Source organism: Calonectris borealis, chromosome 3, assembly GCF_964195595.1.
Source record: "Calonectris borealis chromosome 3, bCalBor7.hap1.2, whole genome shotgun sequence".
NCBI lineage: Eukaryota > Metazoa > Chordata > Aves > Procellariiformes > Procellariidae > Calonectris > Calonectris borealis.
The window spans coordinates 72838007-72850570 of record NC_134314.1 but is presented as its reverse complement, the minus strand read 5'-3'; the positions used below and the strand labels follow the sequence as shown (position 1 = coordinate 72850570).

Genomic DNA, 12564 nt, shown 5'->3' with positions numbered 1-12564 from the left:
AGTTCCTGGTTGATGTTCTGAAGCTGGGAAGGGTTACAAATTTAGCAAAGGAAATGAGTTCTTTCCCTCGTTAAATCAAGAATCCTGCGTTTTTTAGGCTTCAAGGTAGGTTAATAAATTTTGCTAGAGAAAGCTGTACCACAATTGTATCTAAATAACTGCTTTTTGTGAAGTGGTAGAAGAAACAATATTTTCATCTGGATATTTATCATTCTTTGTTGACCTTGTGAAAATATCTAGATCAGATGCAGGTACCAGATAGATCTCAGAAAGTGACCCACGGCTCTGATTTGCTTTAATGGCTAAAGATGTGTCCTTCTGTTGCTCACCAGGAAAGTGAGGGTTCATTTGGATAGAGGTTTCCAGGCATTAAAGATAATTAAGTTTAAAATCAGCGCTAACAATTTCCAGAAGGAGCACAGACTGAAGCTTTCGGGGTTTAGAGCTTGGGAACCCAGCAGCACTTCTCTGCTCTGCCACAGACTTACAACGCAACCATGGACAAACTGTCTGATCTAGATTTTTAAAGGTATGTAGGTAGGCACTCGCAGAGGTGGTAGGTAAGACTCTTAATGGGATTTTCGGAATCACATTAGTGTCTAATTCCTATTCAAAATCTGACCCTTTAGCCTGTCTGAACTGGATTCAGCCCGTGCTATGTTTTATTCAGCTACTCTTTAAGGCAGAATGGGCAGGCAGTACAGTGAGCATGGCTCAGAGGGCATCATAAACCGGGGTGAGCATGGCCCCCCGCTGAGCTGTGCAGTTGTGTTCCCCTTCCTCTAATTCTGTAATTTTTACCTTCCTTTCTGCAGAATGCCAGAGATTCAACAGAGGAGAGGAAAAGTGACTCCGCTTTGCCTAATCTAACGGTGATTTCCTTGGTGAGTGCTCTACCAGGTAAAATTTTTTTTTTATTATTATTTTAGCTTTTAATTTTTTTTAAAAAGATGAGATTATGTTTGTTGTGCCTCTGGCTGAGGTGATTACTGTTGGCGTTCGGTGAACATACCTCAAGGTAACCATGAGACTGCTTAGTATGCAAATCCCCAATAGGCCTCTGTACTGTGTAGGCCTGAAATGTTGGTTAGCCAAGACTGTGGGTTTTCTTGATGTACACGCTAGTGGGGTTTTATGCTAATTAATTTAAAATTTTGGGGCACCTTAGCAGTTAGAGAAAGTTAAGTCTTCAGTTTTAGCACCTGTTTCTGTAACTGAAGTTTTGCTAAGGATCTGTAGCTGAAGTTTTGTTTGGTTGCTTGATACCTTCCTTTTGGAGGTAGAACCTCAAGGGCAGCCTTGGCTGCAGTGACCATGAAATGGTGGAGTTCAAGATCCTTAGGGCACCGAGGAGGGCGCACAGCAAGCTCACTACCCCGGACTTCAGGAGAGCAGACTTTGGCCTCTTCAGGGATCTGCTTGGTAGAGTACCATGGGATAAAGCCCTGGAGGGAAGAGGGGCCCAGGAAAGCTGGTTAATATTCAAGGATCACCTCCTCCAAGCTCAGGAGCGATGCATTCCAGCAAAGAGGAAGTCAGGCAAAAACGCCAGGAGGCCTACATGGATGAACAAGAAGCTCCTGGACACACTCAAACACAAAAAGGAAGCCTACAGAGAATGGAAGCAAGGACAGGTAGCCTGGGAGGAATACAGAGAAATTGTCCGAGCAGCCAGGGATCAGGTTAGGAAAGCTAAAGTCCTGATAGAATTAAATCTGGCCAGGGACATCAAGGGCAACAAGAAAAGCTTGTACAGGTATGTCGGTGATAAAAGGAAGACTAGGGAAAATACGGGCCCTCTCTGGAAGGAAACGGGAGACCTAGTTACCTGGGATATGGAGAAGACTGAGGTACTCAATGATTTTTTTGCCTCAGTCTTCACTGGCAAGTGCTCAAGCCTCACCGCCCAAGTCACAGAAGACAAAGGCAGGGACTGGGAGAATGAAGAGCTGCCCACTGTAGGAGAAGATCAGGTTCAAGACCATCTAAGGAACCTGAAGGTGCACAAGTCCAGGGGACCTGATGAGATGCATCTGTGGGTCCTAAGGGAACTGGTGGATGAAGTTGCTAAGCCACTATCCATCATATTTGAGAAGTTGTGGCATTTGAGAAGTGGTGAAGTTCCCACTACCTGGAAAAGGGGAATCATAACCCCCCTTTTTAAAAAGGGGAAAAAAGGAAGACCTAGGGAACTACAGTCTCTCCTCTGTGCCCGGCAAGATCATGGAGCAGATCCTCCTGGAAACTATGCTAAGGCACATGGAAAATAAGGAGGTGATGAGTGACAGCTAACATGGCTTCACTAAGGGAAAATCGTGCCTGACAAGTTTGATGGGCTTCGACGATGGGGTTACAGCATTGGTGGACAGGGGAAGAGCAACTGATGTCATCTACTTGGGCTTGTGCAAAGCATTTGATGCTGTCCCGGATGACATCCTTGTCTCTAAATTGGAGAGACATGGATTTGTCGGATGGACCACTCGGTGGATAAGGAATTGGCAGGATGGTCGCATTCAAAGAGTTGCAGTCAACGGCTCGATGTCCAAGTGGAGACCAGTGACAAGTGGCGTTCCTCAGGGGTCGGTATTGGGACAGGTGCTGTTTAACATCTTTGTCGGTGACATGGACAGTGGGATTGAGTGCACTCTCAGCAAGTTTGCAGATGACACCAAGCTGTGTGGTGCGGCCAACACACTGGAGGGAAGGGATGCCATCCAGAAGGACCTTGACAGGCTTGAGAGGTGGGCCTGTGTGAACCTCATGAAGTTCAACAAGGCCAAGTGCAAGGTCCTGCACAGGGTCAGGGCAATCCCAAGCACAAATACAGGCTGGGTGGAGAATGGATTGAGAGCAGCCCTGAGGAGAAGGACTTGGGGGTGTTGGCTGATGAGAAGCTCAACATGATTCAGCAATGTGGGCTTGCAGCCCAGAAAGCCAACTGTATCCTGGGCTGCATCAAAAGAAGCATGACCAGCAGGTCGAGGGAGGTGATTCTCCCCCTCTACTCCGCTCTCGTGAGACCCCACCTGGAGTACTGCATTCAGCTCTGGGGCCCCCAACGTAAGAAGGACATGGACCTGTTGGAGCGAGTCCAGAGGAGGGCCATGAAGATGATCAGAGGGCTGGAGCACCTCTCCTATGAAGACAGGCTGAGAGGGTTGGGGTGGTTCAGCCTGGAGAAGAGAAGGCTCTGGGGAGGCCTTATAGCAGCCTTCCAGTACCTGAAGGGGGCCTACAAGAAAGCTGGAGAGGGCCTTTTTACAAGGGCATGTAGTGATAGGACAAGGGGTACAGGCTTTAAACTGAAAGAGGGTAGATTTAGACTAGATATAAGGAAGAAGTTCTTCACTATGAGGGTGGTGAGGCACTGGAACAGGTTGCCCAGAGCAGCTGTGGATGCCCCATCCCTGGCAGTGTTCAGGGCCAGGCTGGATGGGGCTTTGAGCAAGCTGGTCTAGTGGAAGGTGTCCCTGCCCATGGCAGGGGGGTTGGAACTAGATGATCTTCAAGGTCCCTTCCAACCCAAACCATTCTATAATTCTATGATAAGTGCCACTTTCATGGAGAAACAATGGTCTTTCCATGGGGCTGGGGAGATCTGGGACTTCTATGTTTTCTTGAGATTTCCTATGTTACTATATGTCATTTTGAGAAGAAATTGATCTTTCATAATTTTTTTTTTTAGGAGTTTAACTTTGTTTATGTACTCTTACTACCTGAAAGTCTTGGGGGACCTGGGGAACTTGAGAACATAGGAAAAGCAGATTTAGATGCTGTGGAAATGTAACTTGATTGTAATAACTGATTTCGCTCATTTGATTATCTGAAACAAATTGACATTCCAGAAATCTTCATGATAGGGCTGGCAGGAGACTCTGCAGAAAATATTAAATAAGAAGATGGCTTTAGGCAAGGTCCCTTTCTCCCTCTGTTCCTCCTCAGTCCTGGTGCCAACCCACAGGAGTCTTTTCTTCTCTCTGAAGAAAGCGGACATTCAGTGTTGGGCTTTGTGGGTAACAGCACGGATGCTGGTATTTGGAAAAACTCGATGACTTATAAATAACCTACTTTGCTCCTTCCAAATGGAGTATCTCATGCTGAAACCAGTGTAGCATGGATTAGTTTAAAATTAAAAAAAAAAAGTACATTATGTTAATTGCCACTCAGGCTTCTGTGACCTGCAGAGGGAAGACTAATATGCTATATTAGACCACTAATTAATAATATTTATTATTTTACCCTACTAATAGTGGGGCTTGTAATATGATTTTGTAGTGTGTATTGATGATCTAATTGTGTTCACATGTTTATAAAATTTTAGGAGAATGGCAGCTTTATGTCGGATCCAATGCTTTGAAATTGCATAGCTTTAATAGATAGACGCTAGCAGGATTGCATAGCATTCAGTTGAAGCTTACATCTGACAAACATTAGCGAGATCTTACTTGTGTTTGGATCCAAGGGAGAACAGTCTCTGTAAGTAGGAAAACATTTTGCAGAGGCTGAGAGAGGAAAGGGCAGAAATTCTTCTTCAGTATTTTCTAAAAATAGCAAGATTTGAATAAGGTTGCATGTTTTAGCATACATTAGAGAAAAATAATTGATGTGACCTTAATTCAATACACTAGTTGCCTGTGTTATTTGCTGATAGTTAATTACTAGCATTTTTTTTTTTGTCCACAAATGTGGAGGGGCTGTACATTCCTAGGTTCCACACAGCAAATAATTTTATTTATTTAGCTTGAAATTTGTGCATATCCAAATGCATGTGAAATACTTGCCTAGTGACCTTAGAAAGTGAATTACTTACACAAATTCCCCCCCGCTCCCTGATTTCCATTTCACTTCAAATGTGCTGCTTGGCCTTGGTTTTGAGTTGCAGTGATTTTAATGTGTTTTCATGATGAACGGAAAAGCTAAACCAGACCGTCAGACTCAAATAACCTCTTTTTTGAAAGCTGAGATAACATGGCTTGTGCATGTGTCCTAAGAGGCAGAGGATTTCCTAAGATTCTCTGGGATCCATGGCAGACATGCACTCACTGTGAAGTGCTTCAGAAAATTGTTGTATCAACAAAACCGGGGTGTGTGGGAATGTATCAACTAACGGGATAAGGCATTCAAGGACTAGATGAAGTGCATTTAGTAAAGAATTAATTTCATGGGAAAAAGGAAGAAACCTAAAATATGGGGAGTGGTGTTCTGTAAAAAGAATAGCTTAATGGTTTGGGCAGATAAGCTTTGAGGGATGGATGTTGACTCTGTACCAAATAACCGCCAGTAATTTTGCCAAATTTGCTTCACGTGCCAGACAAATCTGGAGGCTTTAGGAATATTTTCATTCTGAAAAATTTTGGGGGGTGGTGGGGGAGACATTTTATGAAATTTGTTTATTTGCTATTATCTATTTGACTTGTATAACAATACTGTGTGTTTTTAATTGTTTCAATAAGTTGGTGTTTAGAATACACTGATCTTTGGAAAGAATGAAAATGGGCTTCAGCAGCTCTTAAAATCATGACATCTGTTGTAGCAGAGAAGGAAACATCAGATCAATATACTTTATTCTAACAGTTCAGGATGAGTTTTAATATGCAGTGTGTTTATGCTAAAAGTCACTACACAAAAAAGTTCCTCAAGCATCTGTGCATCACTGAATGCTTTGTTTAGGCCATGTCTTTAATGGTATGAGGGCTTGCAAATCTGTGTGGGGGTGGAGAGGAATGATGCATGCCCACATGTGAGCTTTTCTGTAAGTCGGTTCTATTTTTGGTATGCGATGGAGCAGAGGTACAGGGCAAAAGTAGGGGTTCAGTTGCGATGTGGAGGCCTGTAAAAGCTTTCCTATTGCGGGAAGCTCCTACCAGGTTCTTAGAGCAGTTGCATTAGTATCCATGGAAATATTCAGGGTTTAATTTAGCATGCTAGATTAGGGCCTAATACCTTAATTAAGGCTAGCAATTTTTAATAAGTTTCCCCCAAACCCTTTGTGGCTGATTTGTAGTCAGACTGAAACAGACACAATATAAAGTGCATCTCTAGGGTTTTCTGTTGTTGGCAATTTTATGAAAGCTGTCATTCTACTTCAGAATGATGAAGCTGACCAGTGAATGTAATCTTTAACAGAAGGATCCACAGATCTGACTAGACTTCTTAAAATACTAATCCAAATAACTTATGCCAGTGGCATATTGAAAGTCTAAACACTTAGCACATTTAGACAAACGGTTTTATAAAAATTGTGATAACTATTTTAAAAAAGTCTTTGTTAATTGATAAGGAGCATCTGGAAAAGATATTTCAATTCTCTTGTCTCACGTGTTTGGGATTCGCTGCTGTGAAAAAGATTAAGTGAAAATAATTGTCTGGACAAATTCAGGAATAATATAATTAGGATTTTATATGCTCTATAGTCAAAGTGATTTTTTGTTTTTAACATTTGTATATTAAGATGTTGAATAAAAATCCTTATCTGTATCTTTATTTTAAAAAAATCCAAAAAGACAAGCTCACTCACCCCTGTCTTCCCCCCATGCTTGCTCAGAGTGGTCCATCCTTTCCCGCTGCCATCTCCTATTGTTACGGTCAAACGACCAAGGAAAAGTGTATACTTCCTTTTGTGTCCAGTAGATAGGGGTTCTTAATTGATGACTGCTGCTTTCTTTCTGACAGAAAGGAAATGAATGGGCAGTAGTGATTATAGCACATCTGTTGTTTTCTGGTGAGCATCCTGTACAGCAGTGAAACTGTCTTGAAGACTACTTTTTTTTTTCCTGTTCAGGACTAGTTAATAGAGGGGGTATGGGTGACACGTGACAGTATTGTTCCTTTGTCACAGGTGTAGTCAGAGCAGAAAAACAAATCACATGCTGGAACAGGATGACTTGTTTATATTTTCCAAATAAGTGTATTTTACAAAAAAAAAAAATCTTTCGAAGACTTCAGGGATGTACTGTGTTTTGATTGCACGCTGTAGGTAATGAGTCCTGTCTTCATAGTACAGTCACTGCATTGTAGGTGTAACACTCCAAAATCATGCTAAAAATGGCTTCCTCTGGGGAAGGGGAGAAACAAAATAGCATCCACACCACGGACCTGAAAGCTGAAACATTTGCACTGCTTTCACTACAATTTCAAGGGTGCAGTTTCTAAGTCTGTGGCATCATTGTCCGTCTCCTGCTTGAACATCTTCTGCCTGAGGTCTTGCAGCATAACTCTGGGGATTGCTGAGGAACTCACTGGGGAGTTCCATGGGGGGCTCCTGCCCTCCAGACCTCCTGGAGAGGGACTGGAATGGAGCCAGGGGAAGCTCCTTACCTGGTTTTACAGACTGCAGAGAGAGAAGTTTTGGGGACAGATGAATGATGAAGTATAGGAAAAGTCTGGCCTGAGAGCAGAAAGGTTGAAGGCGGGGAAGGCAGATGGCTGGAGAAACGGTTGAGAGAGGCCAGTAAAGCAGCTGGGTACGGGATGGTAGTGGAGTGTATCACAGCTTGTCCTCTGCAGCCACAATTTTTCCACAATTTTTGTTTCTGACTCGTGTGTTTATAAAGAAGCGAGTGAAAGTGGGATGCTCTCTGTGCAAACCTTGACTGTGCCTACAGGGAACCTCTTTGTTCTCTCTTGCCGCACAAAGTGCTTGAAAATCTGTTAACTGAAAGATCTGTGTAAATCTGAATCCTTACCACTTATTTTGTTGTCCTTTGTTTCTTCCTTTGTTTTTATAGTGTTTAACTGCAGCATTTCTTGTAAGCAAGGTGCCAGTACTCTGCTGTTGCACAGAGTATTTTGGTACTTAAACTGATAGTGCTTATGTTGAGCTTGGGCGAAGCTGGTTAACTAAAGTTAGGACACTGGATAGTGCTGCCTTCTTTCTTGAGGGTTTCTGATGTGTGTTGGATGAAATTGCCTTTGTTTTCAGCCCTTTCTTGTCACTTGCTATCCCAAAAGCTGCTCTGTCCTTGCCCTCTTAAGAGAGAATCTTCATCACTTAACAAAGGAGGTATTGAGACGTACAACTCTGCATCCATACAATGCTGTTTAGCTGGAAGCTTACAGCTAAACATGTTTTTCAAATAACAGATGCTCATGGCCACTAGAGATGGGAAAAGTGAGCAAGAATATACTGTGCTGTAGGTGAACATCAACATGGCTGAATACAAAATTCATGATACCATAAATGAATCATGTTGCAAGTAATGCCACAGTGATACATATGCCCTTATGGTGTTGGCAAAATGGTGTCAAAACTGTGACCCTACCTTTGATCTGATTTCCACCCACACCCTGAATTTGCAGACAATGTGGAGTAATCAACTGCATAATTATCCAGCATAGATAAGGTTAAACTTCTGTCATTGCTGCTTTTCCCTGATCAGATCAAACTTCAGAAAACGGGAAAACAGGTGCCAATTTTAAATTGGGTGGAGTTTTTTCCTTCTTTCTAGTGGTCTTTTTTTTTTTTAGGCTTGTCGAGGGGTAATTTAAGCAACTAAATAATCCTTTTGCTTTCTGAGTGAGATACACAGAGACCCTGTTCATGCCTCCAAAGCCTTTTAAACATTTAGCCTATCCCCGTAGGATTTCAGACTTATCTTGCATCTGTTGGCAAGCATTATGTTGTAGCTAAATATTAGCCATGGCACCAGCCAAGTAATACAGGAAAAACCCACAGAATCAGTTCAAATCTATTTGCTCAAGTCTTTGTAAATTCCGTTTGATGTATCTCTTAATGCATTATGGTAAGTTTTAAGAAAGATAGTAAATTGTTAATTTGAGATTTTTGCAATTCTAAGCACTACACTGATGTATTATTCTGCACCTTTTGCATGACTCATGAGAAACACTTGAATATTTGTGTGACTTAATGTATTCAAATTGCTATATAGAAGTTTGCTAAAATGTTTTTATTATGGAATCTTGGCTTTGGGAACAGATGTGACTACTTTCATCCTGAGCTAAAGATGCCATGCGTGATTTAGAGCAGGACTAAATTTTCAAAGACAGCTCTTTGAGTATTGATGACTATACACACAAACCAAAATCCTATTAAAAATGTAAAAATACTTGTTCTGTTGAGGCAGATATTCATTAAAGCATGATACACAGCTGTTCAGTAAAAGAAACTTCAGCAAGAACTTCAACCTCTAAAAGAAAGATTAGCTACTACTTTTATCAGCACGGACATCACTTTGAAGATACTAAACATCTGGTTTCCTTCTGGGAGAATTATGTTCTGTCCACTTGACCCTTTGTAAAAGTAAATATTTTGATTAGTTACATTATGTAGGAATTTGAAAAAATATTTAATACATGAAAAAAAAATGGCTTTGCATACTCAGCTTCAGTTGCATAAGTACACTACATCAAATCCTGTTTTGTTCTCGATTCATGAGTTTCTTTTGTAATTAAAAATTATACCAGTATGGAATTTGATAGGAGACATAACTGATTTTCCTTTCTTTCTTTATTTTCCTTTTTAAAAGAAAATATTCCTCTTTTTTCCTCGTCACCTCCCAAGAGCGTGTTTGTCACCCCCACAGACATTTCAGCCCTAATGTCTTTCCTTCAGCTATGGCTGTAAATCATAGTTCAAAGGTAAATCCAGCCTGGATTATATTTGTTTACACATAATTTAGATGTGTGGTGTTACTTAGTAAAGATAGTTGTATATTTTGTATTTGGGTATCGCAGTCTTCTGTGATCAAATGGAGGTTAAAGATTATTGGAGATGTAGCTTCTAATCCTATTTTCAAGGTAGAATAGAAAAGACCTTAAAATTGTAATTGTTACATTTGTTTCTTCCATGTGGAAATAGATTACTTAGGAAAAATACCTTCCATACATACAGGTTTAAACACTAATGTTGCTTGTTTTGTGCCAGTATGAGAGTGAGTGGATATCTTTTAAAATACACAATGTAGCCTTTTGAGTAAGGAAGGGCATTGGACTTTATGAAATGTTACACCTGAGAAATTATTTTAAAAGTGAAGCCAGTTAGGAATTTTTCAGCCAAAAATATTTTGTTGGAAAATAGCAATTTATTGAACTATCAGCAAGAGAAGTTTTTGAGATACAGGACTATAAGAAAATGTGGTTCAGTTCCATGGAAAAATAACAATATAAGTTAAAACTGAAGTGAATACTGCCTCTCTGGAAAGTCCTGTTTCTTTTTTTTTATTATTATTTTTATTTGGATTACAATCCTTCAACAAACTCTACCTCTCCTCACAGAGAGCATGGATATTTTCAAAGTTCTACTTTTTATTTTCCCATAAGTTGGAAAGATAGCTTGCTAGTTGCTTCTAGTGTACTGATGTTCATTTTTGCAAATTGTTCCTTTGGAAAAGATTCTTTCGTTGTTTTAATGGGAACAGTCTGACAAATGTCAGACACGACGTGACTCAAGTCATGGTAAATGATTCCCTCTATTCCTTTTTGTTCCCCATTTGACATGTATGAAAACTCTTACTGGTGACTTACTAATGAAGTTAAGACCTACTCCAAATTCTTACATATTTGATTTGTTCTATATATTATTATTATTGGTCTAAATTGTGTTGCTAATGTAATAGGCATCATAACTGCCTGTCTTTTTATTGGATGCACCAATATTGAGGGTTTATTAATCTTCAGGATGATGTGAAACCTTTCAAAAGACTGTGTGCCACTTTTAGTCTCAGAGTAGAGAGCTTTTGATCAAGTGGGTTGCAGGATAATTGAGGATGCTTGTGCCAAGTCTGTCTAGAATCTAAACCAAAAATACAGAGTTTTCTTTGTTTATTTTGGGAATAGGTTCATAGTTTTAAAGTTTGCCTGATACACCAATATTTATGAGAAATGACATTGAAGTGGACTTTAAACAGCACATTATAATTTGAAATGTTATTGTCTCTCTGAAGCACATCTGGTAACGCAAGATCTAAAGCTATTAATTTGGCCAGGACAATGAGTTCCTTATGAATTGGGGCTAGCCCATTGAAATGAGTTTGCTCCTGAATTAATGATGATGGAGGGTGGGGAGTTGGGAGTAATGACCATCTGCTGGGTTGTTAATGTCCAGCAGACTTCAAGAGACGCATGATGCCTGTGGTAGCACGCTTGCGCTAACCTTTAGTATCTGTATTGTTACTATGCATAGAACGAGGAAGTAAAAGCTGGATGAAACTATAAAATCAGGTAAATTTTTTTTTTTTTTTTTTAGGGAGAGGACTGTCTTCTAGGGGTGGAAGCCTACTGCTTGTCCAGTGGACTGAGAGTGCTCAGTGGGGGGAGGGGGTTGGGGGAGGGTGGGGAAAATCCCTACCAACCAAATTTTACCATTCAGTGTTATTTTCGTTTTTCCAATTATTCTCCATTCCTCAGAACAGCTTGATTTGATTCCCCTTCCCCCGCCCCCCCTGGGAGAGACGAGAGGCAAAAAAACCAAATGTTTTTCACTCTGGGGACTGAGGGAGCCCCACACAAGTGCCGTTGTGCTTCACCTGCTGTGGTGCAACAGGGCATGTGTGTTAATGAGATGAGTCCCCAGCTCTTCGTCGCTGTTGCTACTCATTCCACATACCTAGGTTGCAACCCAAGATGTAGTTTAAATGCCTGAAACAGTAATTCTCATAAAGCCGTTTTACAGCCTTCCAGCACTGAGAGTAGTGTACGTTTCTTGATATTGTCAAATCATGTTTTGTCTTTTCTGTACCCTTATCATATGTAAGGATATAGATACTTGAGTAAATTCTGTAGTGTAAATAACTATATAAACGAGGGAGGCATGAAATTCCCCTGCATGAGCAATTTCCTTCCCTGCTTGCTTGGGTATTGGTCTTCAAGGTGAGTGACACAAGCCTGCTGCATGCTTGCTGGAAATGAGATTAGTGGCTGGGGGTTTTCCTTAAAATGAATTGGCAGTACTGATAGAAAAATGCATACTTCATTCGGTGTATGTGGAAAGCATAATGTAAACATACATTTATTTATAAATTATTTACAAATATTTTAATATCTCTCTATTGTACTTCCTGCTGTTGGTCTTTATCACTAAAAATAAACAAATCATTTTGCCTTGATGATTCTTATATGTAAATCTAGAATTGCAAACCTGTACTTCCAAAGATGCTGTTCATGGTAGGTGTCTTGAAGATGCTGGTGTTTTGATATGATAGGATGAATTAAAGGGTGGAAGATTTCCAAAGTGTATTTCATACTCTATATAAAGTGTTAGTGCTTAATTCATGCTCTTTGGACATAGGCTTCTCGCTGCAGTCTACAATAGCGGGCTCACCCTTAGGAGTAAGCGGAGCGCAGCCCTCCTGGGGCAGGCGCAAGCACCCCAGAGGAAAAGTGGGATGTAAACCACTGCCCGATAATCAGGCACTGGGGAACCCGTGTGCCATCTCCTTCCAGTTCTGAATCTGTAGGGCGTTTCAGTGTTCTTCCTAATACATTTTATTTTCATTTATTTCAGTTGAAAGGTGGAAAACCTTTATTTCACTTCGTATCTTCTTATAATCTTGCCAAATAAGCACTCTGCTGCATGAGTTAAAGTAGATCTTTGATAGAGCCCTTGCA

The 12564-nt window shown here is 40.7% G+C and overlaps 1 protein-coding gene across 2 annotated transcripts in view; it reads left to right on the top strand.

Annotated features, from left to right (window-relative positions):
• Positions 1-12564, top strand: part of PLEKHG1 (pleckstrin homology and RhoGEF domain containing G1) — a 141933-nt gene that overhangs the window by 13932 nt on the left and 115437 nt on the right. Inside the window, exon 2 of one of the 2 annotated variants that reach the window (XM_075146169.1) lies at positions 816-884. The gene's annotated coding sequence lies outside the window, so the exon portion shown is untranslated. Of the gene's footprint in view, positions 1-815; positions 901-12564 lie in introns of both variants that reach the window. The other variant, XM_075146168.1, reaches the window with a different exon arrangement.